This window comes from Papilio xuthus, unplaced genomic scaffold (assembly GCF_000836235.2).
Source record: "Papilio xuthus unplaced genomic scaffold, Pxut_1.1 DF827680.1, whole genome shotgun sequence".
Lineage (NCBI taxonomy): Eukaryota > Metazoa > Arthropoda > Insecta > Lepidoptera > Papilionidae > Papilio > Papilio xuthus.
The window spans coordinates 5,830,312-5,842,939 of NW_013530969.1; the positions used below are offsets into that span (position 1 = coordinate 5,830,312).

Sequence of the window (12,628 nt, forward strand, 5' to 3'; positions counted from 1 at the left end):
TTAACGTGATTTGTAATGTTTGTATTGATTGGACATTTGTAAAATGATTGACATTTCTCTTGATCGAAGACGTTAATTTTTTTTTAATTAAAAATGAAATTTAATCTCCTTTGTCAAATACCTACCAGTAGTAAAAACATTTATTATTTAGTTATCTTACAATGGTCCGTTCGTGACTCAGGGGTTGACTTGTAATCTACAGGTATTGGGTTCAAATCCCGCTGTGTACCAGTTTCGATTTTAGATTCACATATTTTTAGAAAGAAAATCCGGATGAGCCAGTATATTGATTCAACACTAGCCTTACTAAAATATTGACGTTTATGTCACATTCATTCTGACACTAGACTTTGTAACGAAAGCACGTCATTCGCGCCAAAGGATTGTAATTAATAATGTCTAAAAATATGTACATTTATCCGACATTCATACGTTGTAGGAAAACATTGTGATGAAACCTGCACAAATTTGGGATATGTGTGAAATCAACCTACCACGCCGTATGGTCGGCGTAGTTGACTATGACCTAATCACTTAGGATAGGCTAAGAGCCCCTCAGTTGGGAAGTATAGCTGATGATGAATCTTACTAAAAATTTATATCATTTCGTTGCCATCATACCTTAATTCACTTCTTTCTTTCTCACAAAAGATTGCAAGTCCCTTAAGTGTATTGAATATTACCAATCATATTTATATCATAATATTATTAAATTCAACGTTTTAGTTTCTGTGATCAAAACAATAAACCATTTTGAGTTTACTGTTTATGTTTTGCGTAGCCACTATCACCTCACTTCACTTTTCTTTGGTCGGTCACCCGCGCGCATTTCACACATCGGCGGTTCGTAAAACTTTACCGCCGCCATATTGGGTTCGTTATTCGTTGAGGACGGACGTGTACTTCGGTGACGCTTCGTGTCGTGACAAACGATAAAATGATAACTTTTTAAAACTCTGTGCATCGTGATAATGTTAATTGGAACTTTAAAATATTTGCAGTGTTTAATTTAATACTTCAAAAGTAATAAAAACAGTGTATACTATGTGAGCTTAACTTGAAAGGCATTCCAGAGAGACTGTTGAACTTAATTTTTTTCGACGGCCCTTTTTGATTTTTTTTTGTAATATTTTCAACATTTACGAAGTATTTGTTTAACATTGTAGACTAATAGTGCTTGTGTTTAAAAGAAAGTTGTGGTTTTAAAGTTAGCAAATAAACGCGGATTGCCGAAACATTCAAGGTGAGTGGACTGAAAATGTTTCAGCTACAATATCTTAGTAAACACTTAATTAAGACATTTGTAGGTTTTTAAAGTGTTTAATTTATTAACAAAGAGTTTTGTCGCGAAACCTTATGGGTAATAAATCGATTCAATGAACGTTTATGAGTTTTTATAGTGAAATAATGAATATTTGTAATCGTATTTTATAAAGAAATATTGAACGAATAAAAATAGTCTTTACATATTTTCATGCTCATAATATACCCACCTACGTCAATTTATCAAATTCTTATCAACCTTTGATAAGCTCATGAAAACTCTGATAACAATTTTATCCTTTTTTAATTCTGAATAATCCTACTTAAACAATAATAATATTTTTAAATGAAATGCTTATCTTTTAAAGTTAAAGTTTTGACTTAAATTTTCACCTTGTTTTATCTACAGTTAAAAAACTTACAGACAAATAGAGAAACTCCTCCTTTTGAAGTCATTTAAATAGAATTCACTTCACAGCTAATAGTTATAATTATTATTAATTTTTTCACTCATACCTAGGAACTGTTGATTCCAAAATTAACTTATAAAAATTGTGTCCTGTGACTGTACCTTTAAAATAATTCAATGAGTTCTTGATAAACTAATATATCGAATACTCTCCCATCTTACCTGGGATACTAACCAAAAACATAGAGCACACAATCGTAAGGAAATAGTTTTGTTCTTGTACGTTTTGTTGCTTGTGTCGGGCAGGGGACGGCTAGGACCGGTTCCGAAGACGGTTTGCGATACGAAAAAAGATGGCCCGTGGCCGTTGCTTTGATATTCGAGGTCGTAACCCAATTGGGGACCAGTCGGTGTACATGCACTTTCTCCAGTACACGCCTGTCGTTTCACCACAGGTGCCTAAAGACCGCGAAATACTCAAACTTACTGCATATAACTCACGGAGCATTAAATTAAAACCTTTTCACTCACAAAGTTTGAGTTATGAGTTGCTTGAGTTTATCAGATCATTGGGCTATTCAATCAAAAGTCGTTAATTTAGCGCTAAGAATGTCGCACTATAAATCTCCACTATGGGACTCCGTAATTGAAGTTTTTCTCATTAAAGACACACGAATGAAGTACACTTAACGACTAACTGTTGATTTCTGAAACCAATATCTGTGTATAAAACATATCGTCATCTCTGTAATTATATTTGACAAAACAGTGATAACAATATGTTTTAAACGGGGATTTTGGATTCAGAAACTCTCGGTAAGTGTTTCATTGCGTATTAGAAATCTACGTTAAGGTATGCTTAAGTTTAAAGACTCCGAATGTGTTACTAAGATATTAAACCTACTTAGTAAATGCAGTTTGTAAAGTAGGTCAATGACCTTGAAGGTAATAACATACATCTCACCTTAGCTTTAATAACTTGAGAACTTTAAGGGCTACGATGTCAAGTATGCAAAAGATAAATTACAATGTTGGCTTGTTTTCTCTACAACATTATGTAGTATCGTCGGCAAAACTGCTGAACTTGTCAATGAAGTTCAAACTATAATCTATACCTATTTGATACTAAAATGTATTGCCAAATTTAATTTTAGCGGATGGTCTCTTTTAGTTTTGACCGGTGGTTATATTTGCTTACAATCAAGTAGAGAAAACAGGTTAGGAACCTATAAAATACAAGAAAAATTTATAACCAACAAACTACGTTAATATTTTTAGGGACTGAATGTGTACATGTGTGTCACAACTCCCGAAAAATCCAAATTGAATCAATAATATCAGATTATCTGCCTCATTTCACTGTCTTTATTTCTACTTTCACAACCTGTCTTCTAGGTCGATAATAACAAAATTAATCCGATTTAAATACAATAGATCATTTTAATAAAAACTAAAATGACAAGTCACTGAATTCTTTATTTTCAAATGCTACACGGAAAGTAGGTTTGAGGGGCATTGGCATTATACGCTCCGTCGCGACATTTAACAAGTTTTAAACAAGTAAATTAGCTATCATTGACCTCCTAAACATTTTAATATGATTTAAAAGTAACAGAAATTTTTCTTTAACGCTATACAAATGATTAGAAATTTTTAGTGACACGAAAACGCACGGTACAGTCAAGTGCAATAAGATAGGACATTTGAAGACATATTCAGGGAATTAAATTTGTTTCTCAGTAAACATCAAACTGTCATTAATACAGCTATACCTCCTTACCCTGGACTGTACAATTAAGAAAATAATAACCATAAGAATGTGACTTAACATAGCAGTTGTTTGAGAAATAAATAAAGATATAGTTATATGTCTATTACTGACGTATACATATACAAATGTAGATAATCTTGTTGTGTTGTCTCTGCGAGTTTCGTATAAAACCGCAACAAAAGGCATAACATCTGATAGCTTCTAGGAAATCGCACTATCCATTTTATCGTTATCACCGTAGCTAATAAGAAAATTCTAGAATCTTATATAACAAGCTTTTAAAGATTCAACACCACCAACTGTTTATCATGATTGCCAATTATTTTTGCAAATGTTTTCAAAATGGAACCTCTTCAATAATAACGGTTACGTCAGTTCGTAAATAATTTTTAAGATGAATTCCTCTTGCTCGGTGAAGCGTGCTTGTAACATTATTGGCGTGAGTCAGACATAACTAAATATTATGTAGATTTTCCACAGACATGCTTTGAACAGCTATTACTTATATCGTGTTCTATTTTTGAATCTGTAAAAAGTTCGTTAAAAATCTTAGTCGTAAATTCATGAATGAACTGGCTGTTAATAATTTTGTCAGAAAATTACGGACACAAAAAAAACAATTTCTATTATCTGTTTCACACTATAAAATTTAAAAAGAATATTAAAAAATACAATAGCAGCCGGAAATATCCCAAAAAAAAGTCACGTATTTCTTTCAAATTGTATCTTTATCAGCAATTCTTTTTTATCTGTGGAATGTGTCCGAAAACTTGTAAAATTTCTCAACAAATTTATCTCATAACGATAATGCAAGCGTACGAATAACGAATTCGAATCTTTCTTACAACACTAATGGTAATGCAACATGTAATTTACAACGGAAATATCTTAATTGTTGATTATTACAATGATTAAACTGCGCTGTACTTGCAACAGAAGACTGGATGGTTAATTGCCTTTACACGCACACATGCACAACTTTTTGATTGTTGTTAATTGTGTGTTTGCGTACACTTTAGAGTCCCCCATTAGAGTTATGATACATGTCAAATATAATATCAAAGGTCATTTAGATAACTGTTATTTCTTGTGTTGCTTAATGTTTTAATTTTACTCAAATTTTCAGTAAACTCGGCCTATTGGACCTTTATAGAACGACATTTACTATGATAAAAAAAAAAATTCTCTACAGATATATTTAAGTAGTTAAAATGAGTCGATTCGTGAAAAGGATGGTTTAGATGTGCCTCTATTACGGATGTCACTTTTAAATTTAATAAATAATAAAAAAACAATTTTCAAAATACGAACACCAGAGGCAGAGTTACGCGGTGACACATCTAAAAAAAAAGAACATACAGACGAATTCATAACCTCCTCCCTTTTGAAATCTGCTAAAAAATGGGAATTTCAAAGGTTTTTTTTTGGCAAAAATCGCTTAAAAGCGTGCTCTTTTTAAGCACTTAATGCATTCTACACTTTACCCCACTATCGCATCTTTAGATCTGTACGTGAAAAAATGTGATCTTTACTTATATAAAATGTCGTCCCACTTGTTTGTTCGTTCTCATTTACACAGCTGATGTTTGAGACATTCTTGCAATCTGACGTGCATAACGCAATAATATTTTTTTTGTTTTCAAATACAAGCATTATATTAAAGATAAACTATTATTTATTTAATTAGTTACGTACTACGTAAGATACTTTGAACATGATATAATAGAGTTATTACAAACATTTGAGTCCGAGAAAATTATGTTGAACATAAAATAATGATGAGTAAATGTAAGAATATGGGAAAAGCCAGAGTGGTAAGCTAGGACCGAAATCGTGGCATTTGTAAAGCTGTAAGATTTGTGATTTAAAAACTGTATTCCGAATAGTTATCTGGACGATTTATTACAGGGATAATAAAATATAAAAAAACGTTTTCGCATCAGGTAGACGAGACAGACACAAATCTTGTCGCAGCAATTTATGAGGGTGTATAAAGAGAAAGTGGCTGGTCAAGTGCGGTCTGTACTCTTGTGGGTGTCAGGTATGCGAAAGTGTGGGTTAGTTGAAGAATTGCAAACCACTTATCCTTAGTTTCCAGTGCCGTAGAACATGTCAGTTTTTTTCAAAGACAAAGATAATGCGAATGAAATGTACAAGGTCCCACGGTCATATACAACTATTATACATTTTTTTAACAATTACTATATAGTTAAAAGATTAAGTATTAATGTTAAACTTTGATGATATTTTGTTAACTTCACTGAAATATTTTTTATACAAAGGTAAAGACGACCGAATATGTAAGGATGGAAGAGCGTTAGGATTAAGATGAATTTTGGAATATTATGCTTTATAATAAAAAGATAAAATGAAAATATTAAATAGAATTATTAGAAATAAGGAGAAAAGCACGCACTGTTACAAGAATATATTTACAACTAAATGGTTTAAAAATAGAGAAAAAGGAAGAAAAAACATATAAAGTTCTAAATTCAAAAATATAACAATTATGAATAAAAAAGTGTAAAAAGTTCCGTATCTGTCGGCAACAAAAGGTTAACGGCTGAAATGGTTTTCGTACGGTTAACAATGTATTTGAACTGACTGATTTGATTAACCGCTCGTAAGCTGACGCGTGCCGTCTGTGAATGGGATTGTTTTACTAATCCACCATTGTATAAAACAGCATGCGTAGTACCAGGGGCTCATAAATCGTATAGAGCCCGACCAAAGTCCAAACAAAACATTCCCTCTTTGTTAAATCAAATAATTAAATTCCCCTCCGACTAAGGATCGAATATCATACAGCAAGCTGTCACCATAGGAGCTATAATTTAACATACATATGTATATGGTGCCATGAAATGTTTTCGATCTAATTACATTGTAAAAGTTAAATAAGATTTCAAAGAATAGGCTAGAAAATATACGTCCTCGACTAACTTAATATGAGAATAATAACAAGGTTTAACAAAGATCGCCTTTATTACAGCTAGTGTAAAATTTTTTTTGAACAATGGAACACAGCAAGGTCGATGGGAGGGAATAATTGTAGAATGTTTGTTTAACGACGTGTGTTGACTGAGCGCATGGTCCGAGGAGGTTGCGACATTACTGAACATTGAACTAGGGAATGTCTTCGTTTTTTGATCAAATTTAATGCTACAAGGTATTCATAAAAAAATCAATTACTTATGTTGCTTTTTCTCTTTTTCCCAAAAAGAACTCCATGGAGTTCTTCTTATCTTCTATTTCACAATAATTCGATTTGACAGCACGAAATCTATAGCTCTAAGACAGAATCCATCCAGGTTTCCGTTATTTATTTGTGAGCAATCTTCTTGAAACCTTTGGTCTTTTAAAGTCAACTTTGTAATTGTAAGTAGGCGAATGCTTAATACCGTTCGTTTTTTGACACATTTCTAAGTGTTTGATCCGAGACAGTTATGGCACGTGAATTATCATGGCACGTGCCCCAAACACCTCCCATTCAGGGACCCGTCGATCACGATGTCGAACTTGCTTGCGTAACGCCCACCGATCAATGTCTGATCATTTAAATCTTATCTTGAGGCGTTACCAGATAAACCCGTGTCACGAATTTGCCGCCAGCTTGACAGATTACAGTTGTCCCAAATCTGGCATTTGGAATGATCGTAGTATTATTCGAATTCTATTTATTTCGAATATTGAATGTTATTTTAAATGTTACAATAGATCATTGAACTCCTTATAAAAGCCCTTCAAGACTCGTTAATAAAAGAAGCGTGGTTTAATAGCTTTGTTTAACACGACAATTTGCGAGTCCGAAAGTTATAGTTACATCAAATATTAGCTTGAATGTTTCTACTAAAGTAAGCATATGTTTTTGTCAGAATATATTTTTACGTAAAACAATGTTGCTAATAAACCTTATGTCCCGTACACAACATGATGCTTCTTTCCCAAAGCACGTGTTTGAACATTCTCTTCTTTGTTGGCTTCAGTTCATAACAAAACAAAGCCGATAATGTAGGCCTTGGCCCGCGTAACTAGAGCACCAATCCAATTTGCCTTATCCAGAGGCTCACTAAATGCACCCACACAATATTGCCCCTTGCATTGTGCTTTCAACATGACAAATGATTGTCCAAAGAGTAAGTTACGTCTATGCCTTAATTTAGATAACAAAGGACGTTGTGTCCAGCAGGGTCTTGGACGTTGCATGAACAAATGCTTTAGTTTATATTAGCTGTTTGTTGCTCCGAGCTCTGATAAAGAAAAGTCATTGTCAAAAGTCGTTTTGCAACTTATTTTAATGTTCTTATGGCAAATCCTATTTGAGACTTTAATCTAAATGAAATTGTACCGAGTCTATATTGATTTTCGTCTTACAATCCTTATCTATCGATCCATTTATGTACGTAATTAGATATACGTCACGACATACTTCGTAATCAATTTGATAATCTAACCAAAACATTTTCGGCAAATATTTGGTTAATTGTTGAGGCTTGTTTATGCAACATTACGTCATACGCAACACAGCGTTTACGTCAGAAGTATCTTTATATTACTTCATTGTTTTGATGCTTACGTACTGATTGATGTAATTTCTTTTAACAATTACCAAGTATCCAAACATTGTGTCCTAACTTACATTCTTTACTTTAATTAATATAAATACCGTTGTTTTCAAATATTTTAACATGTGTTCTTAGTTCCAATAGACCTTTTCCTAATCATTTGACACACTTAGACATCTATTTATCCATACATTATCTGGGTTAAAAAGTGTGAGAACTTGCAAATGCCTGTGAAACGAAAGATTAATCTAGAAAGTATGACAAATACATCGCATTCTATCAACCATATAGTAAAACTAGGCAAACTGTGACCGTAGAATCCGTAATGCGGACCGAGAGTGGTCGGCATGCCAACCTCGGCTGACGTTTAAGTGTTCTTTTCCACTAGACCGAATACCTGTACGACTGTGAATACTTGTGAAGCTACATATGTACTATTTCCACTAGCGAGGGCACAACTAACACAACTGTAAGTGGAATTGCCGTGCTGCGTGCGTCGCGTGGTTAATCACTTAGTGGAAAACAGGTTTAATATAGTGTGGCCCCTTTTCTCATATATGGATGTCCGGTTTGCTACCGGGAATAATGGGTACGGCATTGAACCGCGTATTAATTTTGTCCTGGATAATTCAATGCCGGTGGCCATTTTAGTCGAAGCCCTTGTTAAATACAAGTTGCAAAGTTAAATAAAATTAAAAAAAAATGTATTATGCCGTGTGTTGTCGATACAAACGGAACTTTTTATACCTTTTTTACTTTTAATTTTTATATTTTCGAAATTAGAACGTTTTATATTTTTTCTTCCTTTTTATAATACAAAATGTTCAAACTATAATATAAAAATGTGTTGGTAAGCGCTTAACACAACAACGCCTCGACGAATTTAGCCAATTCTTTTTTTAAATGTTCGTTGAATTTCAAAGATGCGAGAAAAAATCGAATAATTGCCGGGAATTATTTTTTTTTTCATTTCACGCGGACGGAGTCGCGGGCGACAGCTAGTTGTAGATAAATCTTCAAACAGTCCGTGCTAATTTGGTCTTTTCCTTCGTTTTATAATATTTTCATTTTAATTTTTAACTTTATTATTTTATATTCCAAATTTTACCTAAATTCTACCGCTCGTTTCCTTCGTCCGTATTATGGTTTGAATTTAAAATTTCTTCATGCAACTTGTTTTTAAAAAGTTTATGACTTGCTATTCATTTTCTCAACGGATTCTTTCTCATGTATTAATATCCTTAACGTTTCTCTTATCTAAAAAATTAAGTCCGGTTGGTTTTTTCCAGTATGTTCTATAAAACCGGTTAAATCAATATGTATACAAAACTTGTAATCATTTTTATTAATTAATTGTTATTTATTTACTTTGTTGCTAACATCACTATTCATCACGTAACCATTTTTATCTCGAAGTCAAGAAGCTAATTTTAAACTAATAATTACTTAATAAGGTTACTGTAGCATCTAGAGATAGTATTGTTAACTTCATTTATAACTAGCTGTAGCTAGCTTCATTTAAAAACAAATCGAATTTATGCCTTGAAGAACTTTTTATTTAACTTACTAATATTATAAATGCGAATGTTTAGATGGATGTGATGTGGATAGATGGGTGTTTGAAGATATCTTTATAACGGCTGAACGGATCTTGATTAAATTAAGCATTAGAACATAGTCTGTAAGAACACATAGGCTACACTAATTAAGTTTTTTTTATAAAAAATAGTGATTAAATAGTATCCTATGTCCGTCTCCTGGCTCTAAGCTACCTTTTCACTAATTTTCAGCCATATCGGTAAAGCCGTTCTTGAGTTATAAATAATGTAACTAACACGACTTTCTTTTATATATATAGACTAGCTGTCGCCTGCGACTCCATCCGCGTGGACATGTCGCCCGCGACTCTGTCCGCGTGGATATATAGTATAGTTATTATCCTGCTTGGACGGAGTTAACAGCTAGTAAATTGTGCAAAACACTTAGTCATTATTAAGGATTTCTTCTGAAATAATCCAAAAGATATTTGTATTGACGTTTTTTACACTCAATGCGAATTTGGGCCTGAGAGAGGTATTCGACAATGGAATGCGGCTGAGTTTAACGTGTAATTTCACTGTAGTTCACTTGTATATATCACTTGTTGTCTCTGTTACTTAAAAGAGAATGAAAGGGATAGCTATATGTTTTATACATGTTCTTAAACAGTCGAAACCCTACAGAGACGCATTGAGTTCGGAATTCAACTGTCACGGTACAGGTAGAAAACGCATCCCTCGAAACTGGTTCCCTTTGGTATGTATTTAATTTAAAACTGCATAACTAACAGCAATTAATCTTTGAATGTTAAAAACAACTTTCTTCTCTTAAGTGTGTGTTAAAAATTGTGACTGGCAATTTGCAATAAATATATTTTTTATTAAAAGCAAATGATATAAGCCACACTATTGCAAACGAGCATCGCTTATATGGCATCTCTAAAAAGGCAAGATTACTGTTGCCCATAGACATCTTACTTCCTAATATTATAATGCGAAAGTTTGGATGGATAGATGGATGTATGTTTGGTTCAACGCGTTTCGCTGAAACAGATAGCCTGTTTTTTTAATAAACTAAGTTTTTTTTAATACATAGCGGACGGAGTCACGGGCGATAACTAGTCTTTTATAAGCTGAAAGGTTGCGATGATGTGCCTTATAAATTTAATATTAAATTTTACTTTTAAAATAAAATTTGATTCACGGTTTTTAATGAAAATACACATCAATCTAAGGGCTATTGTCATAAAATTCATATTAATGTACATTAAAAGAATGAATCGCTTCATTAATCAAATTGTATTTACCATTTAAAATATAATAGCTGTTTTATCTGCTTAAATACATCTTAATAAGGCTAATATCGTGACTAACCTATTTATGCACCCAAGGTGGTCATAAAAATAAATTTGACAATAACTACGACCAAGGGTAACTACTACATTGTATTTATTTTGACAGCGGTCATGTTCAACTTGTCCTAGGCATTTAAAAATTGTATTGGAAGACAGACTTTGTCATTCAAGTGTCAAGATTTAGTGAGCCTCTTTCAATTTATTTTTCATTGATGCGCAAAGATCTTGTTTTAAATACAGTCTTGATTAAGCAAATATTACCTTAAAGTTTTTTTTTAAAAGATACTGTTCAATGATTTTTTAGGGTAAAATATTAGCAGTTTGTAAATTTACTAATATTTCTTTAACCATTCCAACTAAGCTCTAGGCTTGTGCTAGCATATGGTTTACGACAATAATCGAATGGCGAGATTCGAACAACCGACCTCGTGGTCGGAAATCCGTACCCTTAACCATTAGGCTATTGACGATTGCAAGTAAATTATTAATACAGCAAAGTATTAAAACAAATTTCCGATTGACGTAGTTTTCCATGCAATTTGTCTTGGGTATTGATTGCGCAACCTGGACACTTCAGATGTCTACCCTCGCCGGCACCTTAAATAGTTATCATCAGCTCGCTATACGATCTCTCTGATGGGCTCGGAGCTTACCTTAACTTAGGGTTGACTAGGCTTTAGTCGTGCACGCTGGTTTTGTTGACATCACCCACATCATTGAATCTTCTCAGATATGTGCAGGTTGCATCACGATGTTTTTTCTTACCGTAAGAACATCAGATAAATGTACATATGTAAATTGAAAAACACATTGATACATGGGATTCGAACCCAGGATCTGCAGATTGAAAGCCAAGTGCTTAACTGCTAGTCCTAATTGAATATTGACTGTGCCTTTACTCATGTATATCCTAGACAGTGTGGCCAACATGACCATATATACTACAGGTCAAGAGAAGAGTGAAATAAGGATCGCAATCTTTAATACATTAAAGTGCATGCGCACTCAATATGACAACAGATAAAAGTGTCTCAAACGTAAATGAAAGGAAGTCATGGCGTATGGCGATCACGCAATCATTTTGTGTAGGCGTGAAATAATCTGCGCCGGCGCTGGAATTGCGTCCTTTGTCGTAACATTACTTCGGGGCCTGCGATGTGAATCAAAATACGTGCGTTGGTGTTTTTTGTTGGTAGTATTATGATTTACCTCCAATCCACTGAGACGGATCTCTTTGCGGATCTAAAATACGTGCGATTATAAAATAAATGTTATATTTGATGTTAAAATTATTTTATTCATCATAAGCTTTGTATATTTACTGAGGTGTACAGGTACGTTTCATCGGTGTATTGGAGGAATTTAGAACTTTCAAAATACACGTTTTTTATATAATTTCTACAAGATCAGTGAATTTATCGTAGTTTTGCTAAATCTCATTTAAATTGTTAAACTCTCTAACGGCTTTCCTAAATCCTTTTTAACATTCGAAACTCAACGAGCAGTTTAATTGTCGCAATTAAGTTTTACGATCGAAACGATTTGTTTCTTAGTAAAAGCGATGAGAATATTTTTTATTTTAGATTTGCACCTGACCTCAAGTGTTTGGTCATTGAACTTATTGGACGTACGATAAATATCACGTAGATCGAAGCAACGACACGCTCGGACGAATTGTTATTGACAAAAAATACATTGCTCTAAGATAATTCTACGCATAACTTAAC

The 12,628-nt window shown here is 33.2% G+C and overlaps 1 protein-coding gene across 1 annotated transcript in view; it reads left to right on the forward strand.

Moving 5' to 3' along the window:
• Positions 1–834: 834 nt before the first annotated feature.
• Positions 835–12,628, forward strand: part of LOC106117276 (putative uncharacterized protein DDB_G0292292) — a 47,702-nt gene continuing 35,908 nt past the window's right edge. The window contains exon 1 of the mRNA XM_013311504.1: positions 835–1,243. The gene's annotated coding sequence lies outside the window, so the exon portion shown is untranslated. The remainder of the gene's footprint in view (positions 1,244–12,628) is intronic.